At 46.8% G+C, this 15,672-nt stretch overlaps 1 long non-coding RNA gene across 2 annotated transcripts in view; it reads right to left on the reverse strand.

The window, feature by feature from the left end:
- LOC309829963 overlaps positions 1-15,672 on the reverse strand; it is a 114,717-nt gene that overhangs the window by 2,408 nt on the left and 96,637 nt on the right. Inside the window, exons 5-7 of one of the 2 annotated variants that reach the window (XR_014297447.1) lie at positions 3,481-3,649; positions 2,757-2,822; positions 2,556-2,669 (exon numbers count right to left, since the gene is read on the reverse strand). This is a non-coding gene — a long non-coding RNA (uncharacterized lncRNA). The remainder of the gene's footprint in view (positions 1-2,555; positions 2,670-2,756; positions 2,823-3,480; positions 3,650-15,672) is intronic. The other variant, XR_014297446.1, reaches the window with a different exon arrangement.

Consider the following 15,672-nt stretch of genomic DNA (forward strand, 5'->3'; position numbering starts at 1 on the left):
TTGACTCAAGTTTCACCAGAACACTTTCTCTTTCTCTCTCCCTCTGTCTGTCTGTCTCATTTCTACTTCTATATTTTGGCCACATTCCAGTGGAGGTCACAGCCGCTGTCAGCTCTAGAGCCCACCCTGACAGCCAGCATGCCAAGGACAAAGACAGAACTCCTTTTCCATCTCCCACTTGGATAATGCGGTGGAAGGAGGGGCCTGACTTGGATGTAACCCATGTCTATGCACCAACCACTAAGCCCTAGGGTATGTTAAAAGACTGACCCAAGAAGCAACAATCAAAAATGTATATCACCTACCCTACTATTGTACACGTAGGTTTGGGCATTTGTAAGTATTTTCTCATAATAACTTCCTGTAAATTGCTGTGTCAAAGGTTTTAGACAAAGCTTTTTGCATATTGTCAACTGTTCCACTGAAAAGTTGATACCACTTTACCCTCCCACCCACAGTGGGTAATTGGTACATTTCCCCTCACCATTACCAACACCAGGTACTTTTTTTTTTTTCAGTGTTACAAAGCTGGCCGGTGAAAACAATTTATTTCACTGTTATTTTAATTTGCAGTTCTTTATTATTCCTGAAATCAAATGTTTTTCGTAGACATTCATTCAGACAGTGGGTATTTACTGAGTGCCCGCTATGTGACAGTCACTATTCTAGACACTAAAGGTATATTAGCCTTTTGTATTTTTTATTTTGTGACTTTCCTATTATTTGGTCATTTTTCTACGGAGGCTTTTGTCTTTTTCTTATTGATCTGTGAGAATTTCTTACGTACAGATGGCATCAACTCTGTCACACACATAGCAAAATTTTAAAACTTAAGTCATTTGTCTTTAATTTTGTTTCTTATAATATTTTGGTGTACAACTGTTTAATATGTCAAATCCTTTAGATCCCTGCCCTTGACATTGATGTAGTCTTGTCACTTTTACGCTGGTCCCATCTGGCATGTTAGCCAGTTTCTGTTTGAGATTCACCAAGTCATATGTAAAAATCAGCTCTCGGCATGTGCCCCTCCCGGAGCTTAATCTACTCTTGCTCCTTATAAGACTCCCGGGGCTGCAGGCAGTGATTCAAAACAGGTTTTCTCCCAAAAGGCTAATTAAGAGAGGGAAGACTTATGCCGTGTTTACCAGGTTCATCACAGACTTGGGTTATAAAACAAATATTCTAGGTGATAATATTATCTGCTTATCAATTTACGAAAATCTATGAATAATGAGACTATTAAGTCAAATAACAACACATTTATTTTTCATTTAGGACTCTTTAAATTTTGATTTGCTCTGATCTGACAGCTGACATTTCCTGGTAGTCCCAGGAGAAAAGCAGGACAACAGCGTCCAAAAACGTAGGTTTGCAGGAGCTGCTTCTCTCATACAGGCTCATTTATCTGGAACAAATATCCTGCATATTCAGTGAAAGTAACAAACCGAAACATGAAGAATGTGGCTTCTTGGCTATGTTAGAAGGGGTCTTCTAGGCTCCAAATATATATATATTTTGTGTGTAAAATACACAAAACTTTCCTGCTATCGTTTGCTTGGCAAAGTTAGTGTCCAGTAAAACTTTCTGCAATGATAGAAATGTTCTATATCTGTGCTGTTCAAGATGGGAACCATTAGCCACATATGTGGCTACAGAGCTCTTGAAATGTGGCCAGTGAGGCTGAGAAAATAAATTTTAAATTTTTTATTACATTTCAATTAATTTAAGTTTAGATAGCCACGTGTGTAGGGTTACCAGATTTAGCAAATAAATATATAGGATGCTCAGTTAATTATTAATTTCAGATAAGCAGCAGATAATTTTGTAGTTTAAGTATATCCCAAATATTGCATGGGACACATTTACACTACAAATTTATTCTTTATTTATCTGAAATTCAAATTTAACTAGGTGTCCTATATTTTATCTAGCAACCTTATATATGTGGCTAGTGTCTACCATATTGGACAGTGCAGGTTTGAAGAACTCACAAAGTTCTTCACAACTACTCAAAGACTCTTGCAGGATTAAATCAAGGAGGAAAAATGGTTATGGTCATATCTTGGCAAGAAAAAGTAGCCTGAATTCTGAAAGAAAGCCATTAGATGCCAGGGCCAGGACACCAAACCAATGAAATTCAATCCAACAATCGTTTATTGGAAGCCTTCTATGTGCAGAAAACATACTCAGCTGTATATACCAGTATGGCTGTACAAATTGCTGAGACCAGTGTCCATTTGATTTGGTTGGTTCCTGTTCTGTACTGGGTGTTAACTATCTTGAATATCATCCCTGACTGTGAAGAAAACAAGGCAGGATGTCTGGAGATCCTCCTCTCCAGGCATTTACAACCTGATAGAACAACAGCTTTAAAAACAAACAAAATCAAGAAGCCCTTTAACAAAAGATAGATGCTAAGTGATATATACAAGGAAAATGCTATGGGAATGTGAAGTGTCAGCCACGGAGGACCCACAGGTGGATGAGGTTGTTTGCTCGGTTGTGGCGTTTTGTTTGTTTTGTTTTGCCAAGGTCTAATAAACTCATCTTCTTACCTTTTCTTCCTCGAGCTCGACACATTTTATGAACAAGACTTGTAGACCCCCATACGATTAAGTCAAGGTGGGCATACTGGTGCAGGTATACTCCAAGAAAAATTCCCCCACTTTCTGCAAAGAGAGCCAATGGATCCCTCAGTCAGAAACGCCAAACCAGTGAAATGCTATTCAATGCAAAAAGACGTGTAGAGTACCTACTCTGATTCTGGGCTATGGAGTTAAGTTTCCAGGTGTAGCAGTCCAGTTATTCTACTTCCTTAATTTCTGCAGTCGAGAAGAAAAACACAGACTTTTCCGTCAAGCCACAGGCATAGCTGGCTTGTATCAGGCCATCTAGGCCTGGCTCTGGCCCATCTCCACTGCGGAAAACTGACAGTCACGCGATGGCCCTTTCTCCTCCCCTCCCCAAATCTCAGCTCCTAGAGGAAATCTAGGACAGTTGTCCGTCTGAAATCTGTCATGTCTGACATCATGACAGTTCAACATTTTCCCTAGATTTTGAACGCTGAATGTGGCTCACAGCTGCACGGCAGGTTATAGCAGCTGCAGTGTTGGCTGTTGGTGGTTCACAGCTGAGCTCCCTCTGAAGGGCCCTTGGCGAGGGAGCTGCCTTGGCCAAGGTTCCACCCCTCCCTGGGGCCACCAGCATCAAATGGCTGGTCACTGGGGATGTGAGGCCACACCTCGTTTTATTGGGGACAACTCTGCACCGTTATCCAGCCTCCACGGGCTCAGCTGAGGCCCCTGGTGCCACAGCATCGAAGTTCACCTCCCTCTGCCCAATTCTGCTTCCCTTACTGCCGTACACGTGTCATTCCTAAGAATACACTCCACCTCCAAAAAACACAAACACAAAAACAAAATAACCCCAACACCCTGCATGCATGTCTCCATCTAGGAGTCTGTTTCAGGGGAGACTTACCGAAGACATAGGTTGTTGAAATATCTCTTAAGTAAACTTCCAGCTTCTTAGGACAAACTTCTCGCTTTGTTGAGACTGGCTTTTTCTATTGCTTGGGAAAAACATGGCCTGAACTGCCTTTTTCCAGACAGATGGGCAAACTTCGCAGAGGCGGGAGGCTGAGCAGTTTCTGGAATGAGAGGAACCTTCCAGTGTTGGTTATATTACATGGGACGAGCAGACAGGTGCCTGCAATTAATCTTCCTATCCCTCAGTAAAGTGCCAGGACCCAGCGAGATACATAGATTGCTAAATACCCCTGAGCTAATCCAATCCTGCCCAGCAAAATAGTCACTTATTACAGGGAAGGCCTCCCAAGAGCCAATTTCACGCTCTGCTGGGAATAACTACCTCCTCTTTCTTCCAGGAGACTTCTCACTTGTCCCTCTCCTGACTAACTTTTCTTGCAAGAATAAAAGCTGCTCTTTGGAGTCTTGGAAGTGGACTTTACCACTTCTGATTCACAGCCAATTTCTCCTGTGGAATTTGACCAACATGTCTCTTATTGCCAGCTGTCACCCATTCATCTTTCCTCTGGCTTTGTGCCTTCTTTCGGCTTAGCTGCAAAGTGGGAAACGAGGGTGGAGTGAAGGGCGGGGGCTCCTACTGTGTACCAAGCACTGTGCTGGGCACTTCACATTATCTCACTAAACCTCACAATAAACCTGGAAGATATATAATATATATGTGTGTGTGTGTGTGTGTGTATATGTATATATATGTGTGTATGTATATTACACATACAATATATATGCTCTTCCCCCACCCTCCAAACACACACAACACCAAGGTTCAAAGAGTTACATAATTTAGTTCTTTAAGATGTGTAACCTCTCCTCTTTAGGAAGTTATCAGTCTTAGCTAGGTTTCCGTATGATTGTGAAGCAGCGTCCTAGGCTAATTCTAATGCAACTTATGTCCGTATTGGTCAGACTTGGTCTGACAGTGGTCTGGAGGCAGATCTAGCCCTTCAATAATCCCTAATTTTACTCCTAAATCCTTTACAGTCTAAACTGTCCTAATGCTGTAGGTCGGAGGAGGCATCAGAAACTGGGAGAACCTCCTACCAGCTGACCAACCTCCTTGCATATAACGGACTAATGAACTCATTTAACGAGTATTTACTGCACTGTTACTGCCTACCATGTGCAGGAAGCGTGGCTGGGGGACGCTGAGGCCCAGGAACGAAGAGCATGGACTCGGGTCAGACTGCTTGAGTGTGAATCCAGGCTCCATCACTTAGGAGCAGCGTGACCTATTGAGGATCTACTATACTAGATACTAGATATTAATCTACTATACTAGATATTGCTAACCTCTTGGGTCCTCAGGTTTTTCACTTGTAAAGTAGAGATAAAGCACCTATGTCATGGGGTGGTGGGTAGTTGTGAGGTTTAAATAGGATTGTCTGTGTAAAAACCGTCAGGATCCAGATTCAGGAAACACATGGTTCGGGAGGGGAGGTAAGATGTGTGTGTAAATAACAACATACATTTAGAAAGTGATGGACGCCATGATGGTAGAAATCATGCATGGTGAAATTTAGAGGAAGGAAAGATTACTCCTAGGTGAGGAAATCAGAGAAGACTTCTTGCATAAAATAGCATTCAAGGGGCTTCCCTGGTGGCACAGTGGTTGAGAGTCCGCCTGCCGATGCAGGGGACACGGGTTCGTGCCCCGGTCTGGGAGGATCCCACATGCCACGGAGCGGCTGGGCCCGTGGGCCATGGCCGCTGATCCTGCGTGTCCGGAGCCTGTGCTCCGCAATGGGAGAGGCCACAACAGTGAGAAGCCTGCGTACCGCAAAAAAAAAAAAAAAAAAAAAATAGCATTCAAGTTGATGATATTCACACTGACCAGTAGTAAACCTGTAAGTGGCAACCCTCTTGTCAACCAGTAAGTACCATCTAAAGTTTAAAACAGCACCAAGGGACTTCCCTGGTGGCACAGTGGTTAAGAATCCACCTGCCAATGCAGGGGACACGGGTTCGAGCCCTGGTCCAGGAAGATCCCACATGCCGCGGAGCAACTAAGCCCATGCGCCACAACTACTGAGCCCACACACCACAACTACTGAAGCCTGCATGCCTAGAGCCCGTGCTCTGCAACAAGAGAAGCCACTGCAATGAGAAGCCTGCGCACCGCAATGAAGAGTAGCCCCCGCTCGCCTCAACTAGAGAAAGCCCACGTGCAGCAATGAAGACCCAACACAGCAAAAAAAAAAAAACTTCATTTTTAAAAAAAGCACCAAGTAACCGAGCCCTGGAATACAGCATCATGAGGCTGGGTGCCCAGTGGGGATGATGATGTGCCTATGAGATCAGGAGAGGGTAACACATGTCCAACCCACAGGTTCTGCTTTGCAGGCGGCTCCACAGGGTCATTCTGACCCAGGCAAGGTTTCTCCTGCCCAGGTGACTTTAGTCTGGGAAACACTCCAAATTAATGACTGTTGGCAAGAGTTTATAAAGCACACACCATGAGACCTGAACAAAGGTATGGGAAAGGATATCAAAAAGAGAGAGAGAGGGGGGCTTCCCTGGTGGCGCAGTGGTTAAGAATCCTCCTGCCAACGCAGGGGACACAGGTTCAAGCCCTGGTCCGGGAAGATCCCACATGCCGCAGAGCAACTAAGCCCATGAGCCACAACGACTGAGCCCACGTGCCACAACTATGGAAGCCCGCATGCCTAGAGCCCGTGCTCTGCAACAAGAGAAGCCACTGCAATGAGAAGCCTGTGCACCACAACGAAGAGTAGCCCCTGCTCGCCACAACTAGAGAAAGCCTGTGTGCAGCAACAAAGACCCAAAGCAGCCAAAAATAAATAAATAAAATAAAATAAATAAATTTTTTAAAAAAATTTTTAAAAAGAGAGAGAGAGAGAAAGAGAAGAAGGAGAAGAAGAAGGAGGAAAAGAAAAATATGTGACCTCTGTTTCAGGGAGTTTATATGGTCTAGTTAGGAAGATAAGATTAACATACAAAATGGTTTTTATAACATTTATTGTTCTTTCTCCTGTTTAGAAAAGCAATACAATTTCACTGCAGAAAATTTAGAAAATTAAATAGAAGAAAAGCAAAACCATTCCAAATCTCATTACCCGAGATTAACCACAGTTAACAGCGTGAAGTGTGAAGTTTTCCAGCCCGTCCTCCCCACCCTTGCAGACAGCACACTGTCCCTACCCTCACCTCACACTTGCTCATGGGAGGGGGTTCCTGGGGATCATAAATCCTCCCGTTTCCTCTTTCCCTTCTGGAGATGTCTGCCTGGGAATGTGATTTGGCTTAAAGCACAGAGAAGGGTTTTTTTAAGCCTCTTCAGGCTCTCAATGTAGCCATCGATCAACGACAGCTCTGTGGAGGATGATTCCCAGGCAGATGGGCCTCTTGTAAGGTGAGGACAAAGGAAGTGGCTGCCACAGTTCTGCACCAAAACTCTAAGGCTATTCCCACTTGGGTCAGAAAGCATCGTGTTGTTTATGGGGAAATGGTTTCTTCTATAAGGCTGCTCCGGAGAGCACCGTACTGGAGAGTTAATATTAGTCGTGTGTGTGTGCGTGAGTGTGCTTGTGTGTGATTCTGGATGACTAGGAAGAAACCCTAATTCTGCATCTCTCAAGGGCAGTGAGAGCTTAAAAGGACGCAGGCCCACTTTGAGCGGACCTGCTTAAGGCAAGGCCCCCTGTGGTGGGCGTCTAGACTACAGGTCCTCAGCCAGGAGCCCCACGCAGTGTCGGATGGTACTGCGCTTACAACTGAAATTAGCATTCAACGGGAAACCATCAGGAAATACCGTATATATGTTTTTTGGATTTTCAGCTTTTATTGAAAGAAAGAGAAAGAGAAAGAAAGAAAGAAGGGAGGGAAGGAAGGAGGGAAGGAGGGAAGGAAGGTCTGATAATCAAGGGCTCTTTTTTTTTAATTAAGGAAATTAGCCCTTTGGGTGTCATATTTTTTCCTGGTGTGCTGTCTTTTTAATTTTGGGGGGCTTTTAATTGTCATTTGTTTTTATTTCTGTGCAGGAATTTTAAATTATGTAGTCAAATTTATCAATCATTTCTTCTATGACTTCTGAATTTCGTATCTTGCTCAGAAAGGTTTTAGTCACCTGTATGAGCTTGAAAACCTGCCATAACAGAGTACCACAGACAGGGTGGCTTAAACAACAGAAATTTATTTCCTCTCAGTTCTGGAGGCTGGAGGTCCAAATCAAGGTGTCGTCAGGGTTGGTTTCTTCTGAGGCCTCTCTCCTTGGCTTTAGACAGCTGTCTTCTCCCTGTGTCTTCTCTCTGTGCCTGTCTGTGTCCTAATCTCTTCTTACATGGACACCAGTCATATCGGATTAGGGCCCACTGCTATGACCTTATTTTAAATTTAATTACCTTCCCTATCTCCAAAAACAGTCACATTCTGAGATACTGGGGGTTAGGACTTCAACATATGAATTTTGAGGGAACATAATTCAGCCCCTAACATCATCCAAGATTATTTCCCTAAATTGTCCAACTGTTTTACTTTTATGGTTTTATTTTTAACATCCAAATATTTGATCCATCTGGAATTTGTTTTGGTATAAGAAATGAGGTAGGGATCTAATTTTTTTCTAGATAGTAAGTTAAACGTTTCAACTCCATTTATTAATAATTTTACCCCCAAAATCTTGACATTCTACCTTTTTCTTTTTTTTTATTTTTTAAAATTTATTTATTTTATTTTTGGCTGCATTGGGTCTCTGTTGCTGTGCGCGGGGTTTCTCTAGTTGCGGCAAGCGGGGGCTACTCTTCGTTGCGGTGCGCGGGCTTCTCATTGCAGTGGCTTCTCTTGTTGTGGAGCACGGGCTCTAGGCACGTGGGCTCAGCAGTTGTGGCCCACAGGCTCTAGAGCACAGGCTCAGTAGTTGTGGCGCACGGGCTTAGTTGCTCTGTGGCATGTGGGATCTTCCCGGACCAGGGATTGAACCTGTGTCCCCTGCCTTGGCAGGCGGATTCTTAACCACTGCGCCAGCAGGGAAGCCCTGTACCTTTTTCTTATACACATTTCTCATGTATATTTGGGTCTATTTCTGGATACTATCTTATACCACTAATCTGTCAATTCCTGTGCCACTGGCAAACTTTTAATTATGGTAATTTTATAATATATTTCAATACTCTAGGGCTAATCTTACCCTGTTATTTTTCCTTTTCAGAATTTTATCACAATTTCTGCACGCTTACCTTTCAGCATTTACTTTAGCATTGCCTTGTCTAGCTCTAGAAAAGTTCTGATGGCATTTTTTGGAGGTCAAATATATAGATGAATTTAAGAAGACTTCACATGTTTGTATAATTGGGACTCTACATGTCAATATCATTTCTTAGCATTGTTTACCCTTTTGTACTGTTTGACTTTTTAACCATGTACATGTCTTATTTTTTGAGACCAGGCAAAAGCGTCTTTCCATTCAAATAAAAAACAGAAAAAGTAAAAGAATGCAGCAGAGGTAAACAGCGATTAGCAGAGATAAATTTATCTAAAGGAGCCATTTTGGAGCTCCTTAAATTCTCAACCCCACAATTACATCTTCTGTTTACGGTAAGTCTTGCTTTCTCACGGTTGGAGCAAACTAGAATCAGTAACGCATTTTGACACAGTCTGCACGCTGTACCAATGAGAAATGTTAGTTCTCCCCTCTGCCCCATCTCATCTGTGCAAATTCAAAAGAGACGCGCCTCTCTCAAAGGTTGTCCAGGCTGAGAGAGGCTGACGGTAGACGTAGCTGGTTTCCCCAACCTTCCCCGGCCACGGCCATCACTGTGTGACCACACCCAGGAGGGTCAGCTTCCCAGCGACAAAGAAGCTGCTCCAGGACCTCCTGCTGCCTCACCAGCGATCAGCTGCTCTTGTCACACGAGCTCCAGCGTCCTGCCTGCCCTACCGGCGCACAGTCCAGGCCCCGTGCGCCAGCGCCCCGGCCTATAGCGCAGGGAGAAGGTGAATCCGGGGCCACGCTTCTGAAGAGGCCGTTTCCAGCGTTGTTGCTTGGGTGCCAAGCGAAGGCCTGCTAGCTCTCCCCTTTTCTTCCTTGCTTCGTGCATTCCCGTTCCGCACATGTGTGGGAGGATCCTTTTGAAATGCAAGTCAGCACCGTGTCACTCCTGTGCTCACAGCCCTCCGCTGACCTGCACCCTCGCCCAGAGTGAGAACCGAGTCCTCACAGTGGCCGACTTCTGGCTCCACGTGATGCGCCCGCCCACCCCAATGCCTGTGACCTCGCCTCCAGCTGCACTCCCTGCTCTTCACTCTCCTCCAGCCACACTGGCCTCCTCGCTGTCCCCTTAGCGCCCGGAGCCCCCTCACCTCAGACGGCCCCACGGGCCAGTCCCGCACCTCCTTCAGATCTTTACGCAAATGTCACTGTCTCAGGGAGGTGTTTTCTGGTCACCCTACCTAACACTGTAAGCCCTGTGCTCCCCACCCCCGTTCCTGACTTTATTTTCCTTGCCAGAAACAACAGCATACTTAAGTTTCTTAATTAGCATCCGTCTCCCCTCACTAGAGTGTAGGCAGGGATCTTCGCCTGTTTGGTTGAGCGCTGTAGTCCCAGAGCCTAGCACAGTGCCTGCTGTAAAGGTGTTCACAGGCTCACAGACATCTGCTGAATGAATGAACCGGTGACGAATCCCTCTGGGCTGGCATCAAGGAGATCCACCATCTCCCATCTCCCCAGAGCCACCCAGGCTTTGGAGTCCCTGGCTCTGGCTCACAGAGTAAGAGCTTCATTTTCATGGAGCCATTCGACTGAGATCTGGGACACCTAGAGACACAGCTCCCCTTAGTTTTTCAAGGAAACTGCCTTGTTTGCAGAATGAATAATTAAGATCTCTTCAAAGATAAACCAAATCTAATTTTGCCTATAGTCCAACCTTCCTTGTTTAATAGGAAGGAAGCTCTGCCGGGCACGATGCATTTATTCATTGTGCATTTATTGTAATTTGAGGCATAGCTTTACTGAAATAAATCTGTTTTCTAGTTCCCTCAGTCAGGGGAGAGAGGGTGCTCAGATATTCATTTACTGAGTGCCAACTAGAGCCAGGATCTTATACGGCGCTGGAGATAACTCCCGCCTTCATGAAGCTCATGGTCTCCTGGGGAGACACACAATAAACTGACTAGTAAACATACAGTTACAAACTGGAAAAAGAACTATGAAGGTAACAGAGACAATACTGTGACAGATGATAATGGAGATGGACCCTCTTCGATACGGGGAAGGAAGGCCCGTCTGAGGAGAAAGTATTTAAGCTGAAATTTGAGGGTGAGAAGAGTCAGCCATGGCACACGCGGACACGGAGATCTGGTGTGTTCTCAGAGCTGACGGGAGGCCGAGGCAGCTGGAGCAAAGCAAACGACAAGAAGAAGGCCTCGAGGATGTTGAGGATGTTGGCAAGATGAGGCCAGACCGCGGATCCCCTTGCAGGTCTCTGTGCACCGTGCAACCACGGAGGAGTTATTAAGCGGGTGATGACCTAATCCAACTTGCTTCGTTACAAACTCACGCTGACTCTTGTATGAGTGTGGCAGCTACCAGCCAATGCAGCCACGGAGCACTTGAAACACGGCACATCAGAGCTGAGGTGCACTGTGAGTGTACAGTATACATGGTCTGGTGTATTTAAACGACATTAAAAATGTAACGTACCTCACTAATAATTTTTATATTGATTACACATTGAAATGATATTTTGAATATATTAGGTTAACAGAATGTATGATTTAAATTAATTCCACCAGTTTTGTTTTGTTTTAGTTTAAAGTGGCTACTGGAAAAATTTTGATTACACACGTGGTCATATTCTATTTCTGTGGACACTGCTGCTCTTGCTGTTTACGAAAAACAGATTTGAGGGACTTCCCTAGTGGTCTGGTGGTTAGGATTTGGTGCGTTCACGGCTGTGGTCCGGGTTCAATCCCTGGTGGGGGAACTGAGATCCCGCAAGCTGTGCGGTGTGGACAAAGAGAAAAAGAAAAGCAGATTTGCGAGGGAGCAATGGGGGAAGTGAGATGACCAGTGATGAGGCTCTTGCTGGAATTTAGAAACGATGGACTAGTTATCATGACGGCGAGGGTGTTAGCATGGAAAATGGAGAGAAGTATCAATAAATACATTTGAGGTCTGCTTTTTGGTGGTGATGGGGGGTGGATCTGTAGGATTTACTGATGAATCAAGGATGACTCCCACATTTCTGACTTGAGCAGCAGGTTACATGGAAGTGCTGTTACTGGGATGAGTAAAACCAGCAGAGGGGTGGGAAGGGAATCCCAAGCCCAGTGTTGGACATACTGGGATAGCCCCTCCCAAAGGAGGTGTCAAGCTGGCAGCTCTGAGGCCGGAGCTCAGAGGAGAGGTTTGGACTAGACTACAGAGAAAATTTTGAGCACATAAGAGGTACGTGGGGTTAGGAAGATGGTGTAGCGAAAAAGAGAAGAGGGCTGGAGCACGGGACCCCGGTGGGCCAGTTAGTTCATGCGCCATAAAGACAAGGGCCCCCAAAGGGAGCAAAGGAACAGAAACCTAAGAGGGACACAGGGGAGTCGTGGTGCCACCGAACAAAGGGAGCAGTCTGAGAAAGAGCGTTCCCAGCGCTGAGAACTAGCCGGAGAGTCCAACGGAGAAGCACCGGCAGAGTCCACAGGTCCCGGCTACGTGGGGCCGGATCCAGCGCTGAACCCGACGAGCCACTTGTCGGCGCAGGAAGGGAGGGAGATGGTGGCAGACGGAGGGGCAGTCCGCGGTGAAGACTTAACCCTCCCAAGAGGTTTGGGTCGCGGAGGGCACCCGGAGAGAGAAGAAGAGTGCGGGGACGGTGATAGCCGGGTGGGATTAAGGACACGGGCCGGGACAGGCATGAGCAAAGGGACATAGCCCTCCAGTGGTGGAGGAGAGGAGATGGGCCACGGGGGCAGGAAGCTCCAGCCTCAGGGCTCCTCCCTGCCTGCGGCGCTTTCAAGGCCTGGTTTCGATTTGTAATTTTGTGTTCTTTTTCTTAAAGAGGGCCCCCAAGCTACATAGACTGCGGGCTGCGCAAAACCTGGCTCCTCTACAGCCCCGCCCCCAGCACGCAGGGACTGACTTGATAAGAGGAGAGACGGCCCAGGGTTTCTCGAACTTCAGTGATGACAATAAATGAAAAAAGCCTCAAGACATGAAACATTTTGTCAGAGGGACCCAGGAATTTGGGTCCCCAGCTTGAGAGTCACTGACGTGCTGGAGGCGTTCACTCACCGGACTCGGGACGGGAACCCGAGGCCAGGCTGGCTTCACGGAGTGTGGCCTGCGTGGCCTCAGAGGCTCAGAAGGACCCCGGCTCGGCGTAGCGGCCTGCTGTCACCACCTTCAAGTTCCTCATGGTATCTGAACAAGGGGCTGCACACTTCACTCTGTACTGGGCCCTGCACGTTATGCACGGGGCCCGGCCAAAGGTTGATACTTGACTTTTTGAAAATTGGGATACAATTCACATGCTGTAATCCCTGACCCAGTGGTACCTCCGTTTCCTCATCTTCAAGTCACCGGGATGAACGCCCTCTGAGGTGGGTGATGGGACAATGAATGTGGGCTCCGTGGGCTCCTCCGACCAGGTGACTCTTCCCACAGAGTAAGCCCTCGGCTGCGTCTGGGGCATCACTGCTCAGCGTGCCCTGGTTTCCCGCAGCTGAGGCTTTCTGTTCTCAACCCCACCGATAGGATTTTTTTCTTCGTTTTTCCACCAACAGCCTTTTCCAAATGAGGGTTAAATACATCGATCGCATCCTTCTCTCTCCCAAGCTGTCTCTGCTAGGGCTCGGGTCCATCAGTGACTGCCCCATGCAAGAGGTACAAGCAGATGCAGACGCAGGACTGGACTGGGCAGAGCTAGTGCTTTCCGTCCCCTTTCTCTATGAGGGGGCCTGAGACAACAGATCGGCAGTTAGCGAGGGAAGGAAAAAGAGAGGCAGGTCTGTTTCTGGCGTTTGCGGGGCTCAAGGCACAAATACAGACAAAGAAACACACTACAGAGTTAACATTTAAAGTTTAAAATTTAGGCTAACAAACTGTTAAAATCTTATATCCTTCTACTTTGACAAACATATTTTCATAACGCTGGCTTGGTTTAAATTTGGAGTTTTTGCTGGAACGTGACAGTGTGAAGTGAGCCGGCCTCCAGTCCGCTCCACGTCTCTCCCCATTCGTGGCTGAAAACGTTTTGGAGGCGATGGAGCAGTAGCCACAGAGGGACAGAAGGCACTGGGGACAGAGAACTTCCAAATCTTGCCCTTGAGCCAAGCTGGGCTGTGAGCACGTCCTGGTTTTATGATCATGATGGGGATTCAGTCCTCAGTATCGGGGAAGATGCAGGAAAGCTGGGGTCAGCTGAGGACAGTGCTCAGGTTCACGCCGTCACCCGCGCCCTGCACACCTTGGGGTTCGCTCCCCAGCCTCTCAAGGTCCTCTCTGTGAATGACTGCCCGGCAGTACCAGGTGCCTTCCCATGGGCTTGATGAGCACAGCAGAGGTGCACGTAGAGAAGGAAAGGCGCAGCAGGAGGTCTTGAAGGACAGGTCCCCAGACGCCGTGTTTTCCAGCCTTTCCGCAGCTGATCTCAGCCTGTGTCCTTGACAAGAACAGGATGAGGTGCTTGCTCTCACACAGGAGGTGCAGGAGTGGAGGGGCTAGACGCGGATGTCCACAGGAAGTCGTGGTGAGGAGAGCAGACCTCGGATGGATGTCTGAGGTCTCCCCCCCGAGAAGGATAAGCTTCAGCCTGATGTGAGGCCACCACGGTCACCAGCACGACGGTAAACGGAATTTAGCCGAGCACCTGGTAGCTGGCTTGCTTTCCAGCATTTATGTCAGAGAGATAATGAGCAGCAGGCGGAGCTGCCAGGTGGAAAGAACCTTCCTGAGAACAAAGACAAGACAGAAGAAAACGGAGTCCACAGACTCAGGGAGACAGCAGACGTGAGCAACCCATCTGATGACGGGGGACCCAGCCTTGCCAAAGATGAGAACTTGACCAACTTGGCTATAGGCCAAGAAACTGCTTCTCTGCTTTTTTTTTTTTTTCCCACGAGTAAGTTTAAATTGGTTTTCTGTCACTTGGGGATGAAAGCGTCCCAACTAATGCCTGGAGCAAGGCTCTGTAACGAGCGCGGCTGGAGAGCTGACATGAGTTGCTGGCACAGGGACGACCCTTCCAAATGTGAGTGTGGCATAAACTAGACACATCACTTTGTGTGTGTGTGTGTGTTTTTTTTTTTTTTTTTTTTTTTGCGGTACGCGGGCCTCTCACTGTTGTGGCCTCTCCCGTTGCGGAGCACAGGCTCCGGACGCGCAGGCCCTGCGGCCATGGCTCACGGGCCCAGCCGCTCCGCGGCATGTGGGATCTTCCCGGACCGGGGCACGAACCCACGTCCCCCGTATCGGCAGGCGGACTCCCAACCACTGCGCCACCAGGGAAGCCCTAGACACATCACTTTGAACAAGAACCGATCAACATTCTCTGGGGATCTGTATAAGCATGTGACCAGAAGAAGCCACTCCTTCTAACTCCACTCCTCTTAACTACCACCCAACTGCCATCACCACACTCTGTCCGTTCCCACAACATACACACACCAACCACTGCCTGAAATTCTCCAGTGTGGAGAGCAAAGAAGCAAAGAAAGCCATATATATGTCCACCAACCAACTGACAGTAAGACTGTTTTTGCTACTGACTCCCAGGGTAAAGGGCGTATTGTCGTAATGACATGATCACACACAAATACTTACTGAGTTCCTACTAGGTGTAAGGCATTAGGATAAATACTGTGGCCGGTTCAGGGAGTGGAAAACACTGGTCCTTCCTTCAAAGAGTTTATAAAGTTAATGGGGAGATAAAGCCTAAATAGTGTATATAGAAAGTTTAAAAAAAATACAAGCGTTTGGGAAACAGTTTGGCAGTGCCTAAAACAGTTAAACATGGAGTTACCATTTGATTCTACTCCTAGGTATATACCCAAGTTTTGTCCACACAAAACTTGTATATGAATGTTCTGTTCACATCAGTACTATTCACAATAGGCAAAAGGTAGAAACAACCCAAATGTCTCTCAACTGAGGAATGGATAAACAAAATGTGGTATATCC

Source organism: Grampus griseus, assembly GCF_964374135.1.
Source record: "Grampus griseus genome assembly, chromosome: 11".
In the NCBI taxonomy this organism is placed as follows: Eukaryota; Metazoa; Chordata; class Mammalia; order Artiodactyla; family Delphinidae; genus Grampus; species Grampus griseus.